Consider the following 13,942-nt stretch of genomic DNA (forward strand, 5'->3'; position numbering starts at 1 on the left):
AAAACTGAACTATCCTATAGTTAGGGTTATTCTCTATAAATGAGAGTAAAATAGTTATCATACAAACTTATTTCATTTTGAGAATACACAGTAATGACTGTAGGACTTCAAAGCTTTGAATTAAAACACATGTTTATCATTACTGTAATGCTTAAACTGTAATTTATTTTTAATCCCCTGCCGACAAAGTCGAAGGGGACTTAAGATTTGAAATTTTCCGTCTTTCTGTCCATCAGCCTGTCCGTCAAATCAGTTTTCCACACTTCATTCTTAAAGATATTGATTTCATATTTGGTTTATAGTTTTATCATGACAAGTCAAATTGACACACTGGCAACAAAATTGGTAAATTATAACTAATTGACCAATGTAACATTTGTAAGCAAACATAAAATTAACAAGACGTTTTTAAATTGTAGATTATGGAAATATTAATGACATTGATAGCAGAAGTGTGTCCGAAAAGTGCGGAATTCAGTCTTTGTGTGATTAAGCGGATGGTAAGTTATAGACAGCCATACATAGACAACTGACACCAGATTCATGTAATATGTCAAGAAACCTGATGTTTTGGTGTTTAAGAAACAGCCATACAACACCAACTGAATTGGTTATAGGTACTTTGAAAGTAATTAGTGATATCTATGGAACTTTTTCATTTAATGGCTAAAGTCAGAAGGTTGGAAAAACAAAGACAGACCAACACATCAAACTAAAGAAAAGGCAAGTGGAAGTTAATTGTTTTTGATTATTTCTAATGATATGTTAAACGATCAGGTTGCTTTCTTGTTCTTGTTGATCTTCTCGGCTGATTCTTGTTTACAAATAATACAAAAAAGAAAAAAAACTGTTTACAATATATTTTGAACTTCCTAGGAATAATTAAGAGTCTTCCTGTGGTTAAAAAGTAGATATTCTGTAGGTACTCTTGTCAAATCTTCTCTAAAAATTAGGTTTATTGGTAGTAGATAGAGAACACCAAACACACAAACTGCAAAAATGTCTGGAATAAAAAAATCAGATGGAAGAAATTATTAGTATGCTAAAAAGGAGATTACTTTTGTTTCCTTTCATTTAAAACCAAAAAAATCAACCTCTGATGATAAATGAGATGTAATGGTAGGCACCCTTCTTAACTCAATACAATTTACATGATAATATGATTTTCTCTTTTTACAATATGTACAAAAAAACTTAACAAATAAAACTGATAAAGAAAACACAGAAAGATAAGCGACTACAATTATCCATTTCTTATGACTTTCTGTTCCTTCGTTAGCTGTAAAAAAATATATTATCCATACTTAGTTATTTATGATAAAAGCATTATTTTGGAATGATGATATATTTTTCTTTTTTTTCTTTTCCCCCACTTACATAAAGTTTATTGACATGTAAATTTTATGATTTTCTTATTTTATTTAAATTCAAATCTGGAAAATTAACACTTACAAAATATTCCATTGATGTAAGTGGTGTTTCCGACTTCTTCATCAAACTCTTTCACTTCAAATGTAGTGCTTATTTCTAATTAAATAAAAAAGAATATTTGGTATCAAACACTAACATTTTTCTTTTTTCTCTTGTATGTTGTTTTACATGTTAGAAGTGTGGGTATGACATACAGTTATATTTTCCTTATTGTCTTTACTTAAATATATGAAGAAGAAAAAAAGAAACAAAACAAAAATAAATAAATATTATATACACTTATCTTACCTAGTGATAGTTTTTCTGTAGGTGCTTTCGAGTTTCAATGGCTGTGTCCTAAAAACGTTATTCATAACAATGAGTTGTAAACATTGATAATTGTCTTAACTGTTTATTTTTTTCTTCTTTTTAGATTCCCCAAGGGTGACTGGGGAATAGAAGTATGGTCACCATCGGTCTTCCTCCGACCGGCAGTAAAACCCTTGCTAAAGTGGGGCGTCCGTTTGGCTGTGCGGGATGTACAAATTTGCAGCCACGTCCGGTCAGAATGGGGACGTTAAATCCGATGCCTCGTGTAAAGAGAGTGTCACGCTCTTTGCACGTTAAGAACCCTTGCAACAACTCTTTGAGGGGTCCGTAGGTGACCTGTTGCAAGGCTAAATTTCTGTCCCTATCCAATATACCCTCATTTCCCGTGGCAGTCTAAATTTTTCCGCCTTAATCCCGGACGCCCCTATTTACAGAACCTACCTATTGTATTTATTGTTAATTTGTTCTCGTCCTGAATATGCATGAAATATTTGCCACTGGACGTTGAGCAACCAACAATCAATCAATCAATCAATCTTCTTTTTAGAATCAAGTTATTGACACAAATAGTGAACAGGAGATGATGGAAATAGACAATCATGCTGTAGCTAGCGCAAGCTGTAGTCAACATAATCAAAAAGATGTAAGCATAACTCTTTCATCAATGTAATCTTTTAGACAACAAAAATCATAATCAAAATATATTGTTTAACATGAGTAATTGTGATTTATAAATAATGAAATATTCAATTAATAAAGTTTTTTTTATAGTTTATAAAACAAATTTATGACATAGTTCACTTCTTTTCATAGACATATGTCTCTGAAACATAAAACACTATGTTATTTCAACATTTTCTGTGTATTCAAGTGTACAATATTTTTTTCTTCATCAGGACATATCATAAGAACAAGAGATTGAAGAGGCAATTGAATTATTTCTCAATGTGAGTATACCCCAAGGGTGACTGGCGAATAGAAGTATGGTCACCATTGGTCTTCCTCCTCCTCAATATATTGTATTTATTGTTAATTTGTTCTCGTCCTGAATATGCATGAAATATTTGCCACAGGACGTTAAGCAACCAACAATCCATCAATATAATTATTTTTTTCAACATTAATTCTATTTTTATTAATTTCCTTATATGGTAACATGAATAACACTTTTTAATAAGGTATACAAATAATATCACATGCTTTCCTTATATGGTCATATGATTAACTTCCTAATATGGTAATCATGCTTACCATTCAAATTGAAAACTTTTTTTTCACTTGTAAAATTTAATCAAGCACTTACATACGATGAGCTTTCTTCCCCGTTCACCACTATAATCTTCCCTTCCAATGTATCACATAGCTCTTTATTGGATAATGTTAGTTCAAAGACACAAGTAGCTTTAACATGGATATTTCGAACATGTTCGCTTTTGATAACATAGTTTATCAACACTCTGTTAATAGAAGGATCTATCTCTCGACTAAAGTACACAACACCATCACCTCGACAATCCATTATATCTTCACTTAAATAACATTCTGCTGTATTTGTAACACTTCCCACACGGATTATAGATAACAAAAACACAAAACAACAAACAAGAACATAGTGATCATCTTCAATTTCTCTAATTAGTGATTGATTGATTGATTGTTGATTGCTTAACGTCCAGTGGCAAATATTTCATGCATATTCAGGACGAGAACAAGTTCACAATAAATACAATAGGTAGGTTCTGTAATAGATTAAGGGATTAAGGTCGGAGAAATTTAGACTGCCACGGGAAATGAGGGTATATTGGATAGGAACAGAAATTTAGCCTTGCAACAGGTCACCTACGGACCCCTCAAAGAGTTGTTGCAAGGGTTCTTAACGTGCAAAGAACGTGGCACTTTCTTTACACGAGGCATCGGATTTAACGTCCCCATTCTGACCGGACGTGGCTGCAAATTTGTACATCCCGCACAGCCAAACGGACGCCCCACTTTAGCACGGGTTTTACTGCCGGTCGGAGGAAGACCAATGGTGACCATACTTCTATTCCCCAGTCACCCTTGGGGGGTCTAATTAGTGTGTGAAGAGGTTACGTCACGTGGGTGAATAAAGGAAAGCTTTTATTGTCTTTGCCCGATTAAAAGAACGATTTAAAAAAAAAAAAGAATTTAATCATATTTTTGCAAGTTTTATATCAAATAATTAATTATTATTTATAAATAAAAAATGAATACTTAAAAGCAAGTCTGCAATAAAACCATGCAAAATCCCAAATTTCGTCCAAATTGGTAGTTACAACTTGCCAAAATTATATATATTTCCAAAAACATTAGGTATTCAGAAGTTAAGATAAAAAAAAAATTCTTGTTAATTTGCGCTATTTTCCATTAAACCGCCTAATTTGCATATTAGTGAATTATTTTAAAAAATGGTTAAAAAAACCCACCTTATTTAAGCACTTTTTAAGGGTCTGGATAATTGATAAAGCTCTTAAATGAAATATTATTTTTATCATATTTTGAAGAAACATTATTTAATAACCAAAAAAATAGCTTTTTGAGAATTTCGGACCTTTTGGCAGGATGCCAGAAAGTTCGCGCAACAGATGTAATACACAACTTGTATAAACTACATGTACTCAATAGCAGTTTTCTCTCAAGATCATATTTTTTATTCTTAACTTTTATATTTAGGTGTATATCAGTTCTAAGACTGGTAAAAAAAACTCTGAAAATAACCATAAAATGCAATAATTCTAATAATTTTTGTTTCTTGTTATTTAACTAAAATTGCTTTAAGTAGGTGGTAACTGGGCTAAAATTGATTTATTTTATGTTGAACAATATTTCTGGCTAAATGTATGTTTTTTTTTCTTGTTAATTTGCCAAATTTAACATTAAGTTACCAAAAGGTAGCCTCAATGTTATTTTTGTGGTTAAATTGTCTCCCTTAGTGGAAATCATTCACTAACAATATGGCAGCTTCCAGTGATGAAAAGCAGACGTCTCTGTTCGGTCCGATTTTTCTAATCTTTGAGGTTTTTGTGGACATTCAAAGCACTATACAACTCATCTGTTAGACAAGGTTTATCGTTGTACAAAGGACACAACCACCACCTTGAATTTATCCACAGCACTGAGGGCAGTGAGGCCTGTTTATCAAACTTTCCACGTTCCAGGAGGAATATTTTATACACACAAGTGACATTGTTTTCTGTTGTCAACTTGATCGTGCTGCTATAAAATTGTCAATATGTCCATGCCGATAGCACAGAGACCTTTTGGGGATATATTGGCGGGACTATTCAACAAAGTGTGGATTCAAAGATCGTCCTGCTGACATTAAGGCAAAACTCCAAGAGGCGAAAAGCTGATAGTGATGGAGGAACCACACTACCCTATCATAGGAATACTGACTTTTGTAATGACAACTAATTCCAAAAGGGTCAGGTAATCTACAAAAATAAATTAGTTAATTAAAACAGGGGTAGATCTAGCCAATTTAAAAAGAGGGAGGTGGTGGTTCTTAGCAGGATAAAAAGGGAGGTCCATCCATGTGTCCCTATTCAAAAGCATTAATCAGCAAAAAAGGGAAGGTTCTAACCAACTGGTCCCTAGTCCAGATATATATGACGTCTTCAAAGGCTATTTTATATTTTTGCTTTGACATGTTTGACGCCTTACTGCGACGCAGGCGCCATAGGCATAGCCATAAAATAAAATGGCCTTTAAACGTCATAATTATTTTGACCACCAGTCCCTCCCTGGATGGATCCACCACTGTATTATGAAAAGATACATTTTTAACATGATTAAAAGTGCCACATATGCATGACATAGTGGCGATGTATATACATTTAATAATGTGATACAATGAACATATATACATGTATATGGAAAAAAGGCATTTATTTCTAATACATGTAGATATGTGATATATGCAACACGCACAACCACCATCAAATTGTGAGCTGTAAATTACCAGAAATGAGTCATTAAATTTAAAAAAACAATCTGCACTACATGTACATGTATATATGGTCAAGATACAAAAAATTGTAAATTATAAATTTCTATTGAAGCAAGGACATACCGGCGATACTACATGTAAAAACCAACCTACAATATATTTATAAAAATATGTTTAACCCGCCGTAGTTTTGCGACTGTCCCAAGTCAGGAGCATCTGGCCTTTGTTAGTCTTGTATCATTTTTAATTTTAGTTTCCTGTGTATAATTTGGAGTTTAGTATGACGTCCATTATAACTGAACTAGTATACATATTTGTTTAGGGGCCAGTTGAAGGACGACTCCGGGTGCGGGAGTTTCTCGCTGTTGTCTGCTCTATGGTCGGGTTGTTGTCTCTTTGACACATTCCCCATTTCCATTCTCAATTTTATTAGTTGGAAAGGGCACACATAAATGTAGTGAGGTTAAACTTAATTTGTTTTTGTCAATAAAATTCAATTCCCCTTTTATTTGTCTGAAATGAAAGCACACTATCTAGGTTTTTATAGGGTGCAAGTTTCTCACTTAAAGTTGCATGACGTTTTATATGTAGTCTTGGTATTCATTCTGCTTACTGACTTAAATAATGTCTCCATCATGTCCATGCAATCGAATGAGGCATGCCTATTTGTAAATAAATTAGTTTTAACCTTTAATTTGATAAAACAGATTTGTCTATTATAATTTATTCACTGGCATCATGCCGTAGAGCAACATGTTTATAAATTGATTGATTGTTCACCATCGACATGATTGTGTTTTTTTTTATGTTTTTAGTGTGTATGGTACCATTAATATTGACTGGCTGCATAATTCCATTTTTTCACAAAGGCATACATTGTAGGTCTCTACAAGCAGTGTTTTAACAAGATTAGACAAACAGTAGCTGATGGAGGAATCATAGCTGATACAACATGTACAAAAAAGATTATGGTAAGAAAACATACATGTGTGAGAATGTTAAGGACATGTATATATAAATGCAGCGGGTTTTAACAGGCACACCAATCTTTACCCTAACCTGAGACTGGTGTATTAGGGTATTAAAACTGATTGATTTTCTTTAATGTAGTGAAGGAACTGAAGGACTTGTAAAGCAAGTAGATGAAATGAACAAATCCATCACAGAAATCAAGAGCAGCATTAAAAAACTAACTGAATAATGCTAATCTTGATCTAGACACTACAAGCATCAAGGTAAATTGATTTTCAACTTCAAGAGCAAAAGATTAGTATCTGAAAGCATTAATTGTGATTCAAATTTGTACTGGCTAGTTAGATCTTAAAAAAACTAGTAAATTAATCCCGTATTTGCCTGGTCAAAAGGGAGACAATTTTTAGATTAAATTCAGACCTGTGCATTTGTTGAACGATTGATTTGACTGTGAGATGTATTCATGGATGAAACTTACACGGAGTTCAGGGGAGTAAAGAAAGTTAAGTTAAAAGAAGTAATAAATAGTACGAAAAGGATTAAACTCATTGTGATTTAATCGACAGAGTTTACACAATAATAGCTATTAGGATAAACAAAAGTAAGACGTATATTGCTCTCTGGAAGATGTCATTAAACTCATCATAGATACCAGGATTTAAATTTTATATTTACGCCAGACGCGCGTTTCGTCTACAAAAGACTCATCAGTGACGCTCGAAACAAAAAATGTTAAAAAGGCCAAAAATAGTACGAAGTTGAAGAGCATTGAGGCCCAAACATTCCTAAAAGTTTTGCCAAATACAGCTAAGGTAATCTATTCCTGGGGTAGAAAAGCCTTAGTATTTCAAAATTTCAAAGTTTTATTGAATAAAGGCAACAGTAGTATACCGCTGTTCGAAATTCATAAATCGATTGAGAAAAAAACAACTCCGGGTTACAAACTAAAACCGAGGGAAACGCATCAAATATAAGAGGATAACTACGACACAACAGAAACGCAACATTAAAATGTAACCATACAGAAACGAACTATAATATAACAATGGCCATTTGCCTGACTTGGTACAGGACATTTTAAGACAAGAGTGCACACGCTGAAATGTCTCGCCTTCTTTACTAATCATTGATATTATGTTGATAGTTCTAAATATAAAGCTTTATTACAATTATCACATAAACTTAACATTTACCAAGAAAACTAAACATTGACCAATGAACCATGAAAATGAGGTCAAGGTCAGATGAACCATGCCAGACAGGTATGTACAGCTAATAATTCTTCCATACAACAAATATAGTTGACCTATTGCTTATAGTTTAAGAAAAACAGACCAAAACACAAAAACTTAACACTGAGCAATGAACCGTGAAAATGAGGTCAAGGTCAAATAAAACCTGCGCGATTGACATATAGATCATAAAATATTTCCATACACCAAATGTAGTTGACCTATTGCATATAGTATAAGAAAAACAGACCAAAACACAAAAACTTAACTTTAACCACTGAACCATGAAAATGAGGTCAAGGTCAGATGACACCTGCCAGTTGGACAGTTGGACATGTACACCTTAAAGTCCTTCCATACACTGAATATACTAGACCTATTGCTTATAGTATCTGAGATATGGACTTGACCACCAAAACTTAACCTTGTTCACTGATCCATGAACTGAGGTCGAGGTCAAGTGAAAACTGTCTGACGGGCATGAGGACCTTGCAAGGTACGCACATACCAAATATAGTTATCCTATTACTTATAATAAGAGAGAATTTAACATTACAAAAAATTTTAACTTTTTTTCAAGTAGTCACTAAACCATGAAAATGAGGTCAAGGACATTTGACATGTGACTGACGGAAACTTCTTAACATGAGGCATCCATATACAAAGTATAAAGAATCCAGGTCTTCCACCTGCTAAAATATAAAGCTTTTAAGAAGTTAGCTAACGCCGCCGCCGCCGGATCACTATCCCTATGTCGAGCTTTCTGCGACAAAAAAATGGTGGGTTGAACCTGGTTTTGTGGCATGCCAAACCTCCCGCTTTTATGGCAATGTTAAATATAACATTAAAATGATAACATTACATGACAGGACTACAATACAAATAAATGGGAGAACATATAGGACAGAGATACACAAAAATAATAGCTAAAGGTCCGAAAGCCAAAACAAGTACAAAGTTTAAGAGCACTGAGGACCAAAAGTTCCAAAATGTTATGACCAATACGGCTAGGGTTATCTGCCTGGGATAAGAACATCCTTATTATTTAGAATAGTTCATACTTTTGCAAACAGTAAATTTTATAAAATGACTATATAATAGATGTACATGATAAAACCGAAGTGGTGACTAACTACAGAATAAAAACTGGATACATTACATAAAACAACCTAACCCAGCATCCCAGTTAGCCAAAGTGGTCAACGCACAAAGTGACGTCACATTTGAATTTCTAAAGAGATTTCCCAAAATAAGATAGAATTAGGATAGAATTCAAGATTAGATTTGTAAGACTGATATAAACATTTACTAATAACAAGGAAAATTACAATACTAAGTAATATCAAATTGTGGAGGTAATTAGATAGTTAATGGTATTATCTAGCTATGTCACTGTTTCTTATGAATCAAACTGTAAACCAAATATATCGTATAAATTTCGTTGATCCAAACTAAAATCTAATAAATGAACTGGATGATTAACTATCTTAACCATAACACACGAATGCGACAGAAAAAAATAAGATTTACAACTACAAACGTTAAAACATTTGACAAAATCCGATGAGAATAACAAATCTAACAGTTAATTTATGATTATGAACATATCAATGATGACTCAAGTCAACACAAAAGTGATGACTACTGGGCTGGTGATACCCTCGGGGAAATAAATCTCCGCCAGCAGTGGCATCGACCCAGTGGTTGTAAATAAACTCAACATAGAACCAGGAATAAAATTTTATATTTACGCCACACGCGCGTTTCGTCTACAAAAGACTCATCTGACCTTGATCTTATCAGTCTAAGAAATATTGGTTTGGCAATGACGGAACAAATTTCATGATTTTCAAACTTTTCTTAAGATTAACAAAATTCACAAAAAATCAACAGAACCGATCAGATTTTCATAGGTCATAGTCTCATGAATGCTGGTAGGTTCTTGAGATTTTATATTTAAATGTAGAATTGTTTGTGTTGAATTATAGTTTTGATTCTTTAGAAAATACGGATGTATTTGTTTTACTATATCAAATGGGATGATGACTACAAGGAATAGAATAAAACTTATATCTGGTTATAAATAACACAAATAACAGCCAACCAGGTACGTAAGAAGGTTTTCCCTTCATTTGGCCTCATTAGTAAATATCTGCATACATTGGAGTGAGATGAATGTAGAAGAATTGTTGAGCTGCTTGCAAGTAGAAGAATGCCAGCGCCAGTTAAGATGAAACTACACAAGGGCATTAAGTCATTACTTAACTGCAGTTGAAAGTTACTTGTTTAATACTGATTTAGTCTAACACATGTATACAGTGATGTTTGGTTTACAATGGAGAGCGAAGAGAGAGAGCGAGCTAAAACATAGTTAACAGTTCCGGATAATAGAGCCTATTATGGCGTTACCAGTTTTTCTTCTTTTATTTCATTTTGCAAATTAAAGTTACTAATAAGACTCTGCATATATGTTACAAGAACAAACATATTAATTGTTGGAAAAAAAACACTCTATCATAGGGTAGACTGCCCTCAAGTGATATCGGGGATTATTCTGCCCCATTTACATAATAATCTAACAAATTATAGTTCAAATTTGCTATTCCATCGCAACATCTTTTGTGCTTATGGTCCACACTCTAGTTATATAAGTACACAATGTTGTTTTTTTTCTCACTTGAATAGAACATAATTGTCTGGAAGAAATTTAGGAGGATGGCGTTCCCGTGTGGATCGTCGAATTACATCGGTGTTTACTTGATCATCAGGTTCGTGTTGTAATTCGTTTTCGCCTTTTTGTAAGATTAAGTCACTTGGTTCGTTTTCGAAAAGTTCCGGTTCTAACTCCTGTAAAAGAGGAATGGATATTACATTCGGAATATCAGGAGGCTTAGGCGGGCTATGTGTTGTCACGGTATTATCGTCCTAATCCGAATATGTACAATTGTCATGATAAGTATCCTGTTGGCTTAAAGTGTTCATTAGTGACGGAACTTTATAACAATCACTCCTTTTTACACGGTATGATGTATTGCGTAACTGAGAACCAACGAATTTTCTTATGTTGCACCAAGAATTGTCTGTAGAAACAACTAGATATCGGTCACGAGCACAAGTTTTGTTTCGGTCATTATATAAGTAAACTAGATCACCAACTTCTAAATGCGGAGATTCGGGTAGAGCTCCAGAGGGAGCTTTAGAAATTTCGCTGTAACTGTGGTTCGACTTTCGTAACTCATGTTGACGCTGAATAAGACTTGAATAAGGTTGTTTGAGAATTGATCACATAGAGTCCACATTTCTCTTGCAGATAACCCGCGGTTTCGAATTCGGGAGTTTAAACGGGCAATAACTAACGTGAGTGACAGAGGTGATATACATCGTGTATTCGGGTCTTCTAACTCTTGAATTGCGGAAAAAAAAGTTACTTGCCCAGAAAGTTCTTATAAATATTGAAGTATTTTACTGTATAAAGCTTGCATGGTTCTTGGCACTGTTTTGCATCACAATATAAATGATGATTGACTTTGATTTTGTTCATGCATAATATAAATAAAGGAGGTTATTGGTTAACCTCATGGGACAGAAACCCAACAGCAAACTAAGCACATAAAATGACAGACTAGAGGACAATTTTGCAGGCTTAGATTTAATTGAAAAATTCTAGCCAGTAGGTACATATACTAAAATTTGAGGGCAGTGAGTGAAGAAGAGAAAACTTTATTGAATATTAATCTATCATGTTAATTGTTATTATCATACAATTAATAAAAAAAAGTATTTTAGATAAAATAACCTGTTTTATTGAATAAAATAAAATGTCAAAGAAATTTCTAGTTTGTTTTTCAAAGAGTCCAAAGCATTTTTACATCAATCTACATTGATCTGACCCAGGTGGTTCATTAACCATTTCTTGAAGTTTGACTCGTGCAGCTTCTTCCCTACCAAGTGACTTAACTAAGTCCTGCAAAAGAGGTCTAACATTTGTTACATCTCTATCCCCAGAGTGAGTTGCAACAGCTTCAGAAGTTGTTTTAACAGGCTGTTTGTGAGTCAAATGTCTGTTGCCTGATTTTAACCAATAAATAACTGATGGTCTAGGATCAAAATCCTTTACACTGACACTATTTACAACAATTTGCATTTGATTTTGTCGATTTTCCTGTGTTAATTTGCTTCTCAGAGGACTTTTAATTATGTTCATTTGTGAAAAAAAACTCTTTCACATGCTGCTGATAAGGATTGATTGATTGATTGTTGGTTGCTTAACGTCCAGTGGCAAATATTTCATGCATATTCAGGACGAGAACAAATTAACAATAAACACAATATGTAGGTTCTGTAATAGGGGCGTCCGGGATCAAGGTTGGAGAAATTGAGACTGCCACGGGACATGAGGGTATATTGGATAGGGACAGAAATTTTTCCGTGTAACAGGTCACCTACGGACCCTTCAAAGAGTTGTTGCAAGGGTTCTTAACGTGCAAAGAGCGTGGCACTCTCTACACGAGGCATCGGATTTAACGTCCCCATTCTGACCGGACGTGGCTGCAAATTTGTACATCCCGCACAACCAAACGGACGCCCTACTTTAGCAAGGGTTTTACTGCCGGTCGGAGGAAGACCAATGGTGATCAAACTTCTATTCCCCAGTCACCCTTGGGGGTTGCTAATGAGGAAGATATGGTCAGCATTATTTCAATGAGAAATTTAATATTTCTAAGGGAGTCATCTTGCTGCCTTTTCAAAAGGTCACAGTATACAATGAGTGGGTAGTTGTCTTTCTGAAATGAAACTTGAACTTTTAATGTCTGCCATTCTTCTTGTGCTTTTTTAGATTCTTCATCAGAAATTACACCACTGAAAAGTTGACATAGTGCTTTAATGTCTGATTTACCAAATAAACTGAGTTCTGTTAATCTGTGTGGCCATGCCCAAAAATCAAAAAAATTAAAATGGGATAGTAGGGGGATATTAAAATCAGAAAACCTTTTCAAAACATAATTTCCCATTTTTTCCATAAGTGTGGAAACATCTTTGTCATCTTTGAAAGGAATCAGGTTCCCTTTAAGTGCAAGTCTGCCGTCAAACATTTAAGTTTCAACATATTTTTTTTCCATAAAATACAGAAAGAGTTTCACCAGGTTCCTGTCTCATAGCATGGATCTTGGAAAATAGAGTATCCATAGCTGCCTTAACTTCAATAAAATCAAAATCATAAATCCTTGACCTGAAACAACTTTGAAGTTGCAGATATTGCACCCAAAACATCAAGTATGAGATGAATATATTTTACACATTCAACCTGTGTTAGGTCACCAAGAATAGCCTTTGCCTGCCCAACTTCATCAGCACGTTTAGATTTATTTTAAATTCTACATGTGTGAGGCTGTAATATGTAAATCTTGACAAACAAATTTAAGAGCCCTACTTTTTGAGCTTACCCATCTGACAGCTTTTATTTTTGTATGCATCAACAAGTCTTCATAAAATATTTTGGCTAAGTTTTTAAGCTCAACTCTTCGTTTTGGACTAAAGGAATAAAATTACAGATACGTTTCAATTCATCTTCAATTTTTTCGAATATACAACATCCTTAACCGCATCCAAAATTCCAAGTTCCAGTTTATGGGCAACACAGTGCATAACAATTATTTTGTTGTTAACCTGGTCATTAATCTGTTTGGCAACACCATTTTTAGCCCCCATATTAACAGCTGCACCATCCATGTTAACACAGACAATTTTTTGTTGACCTTCAACAACATTATTACCCAAAGTTATGCCACACTTTGACACACCTGACTTTATTGCAGCATATACACCATCTGCAGTTGCACTTTCTAGATTTTCTATACTAGCAAGTGTAGTTACTGGATCGTGTGTCTCAGGGTGGACATATCTGATAAGAACACTTTCTTGTTCCGTTACTGATGAGTCAGTGCTTCCGTCTGACATAATGGATATGAAACTTACCAACTTCATATGTTCTTTTGTTTTGTCTGAAAGAACTCAAGACATTGCTTTCAAG

The sequence above is a fragment of the Mytilus californianus genome, unplaced genomic scaffold, assembly GCF_021869535.1.
Source record: "Mytilus californianus isolate M0D057914Y unplaced genomic scaffold, xbMytCali1.0.p SCAF_12, whole genome shotgun sequence".
Taxonomy (NCBI): Eukaryota; Metazoa; Mollusca; class Bivalvia; order Mytilida; family Mytilidae; genus Mytilus; species Mytilus californianus.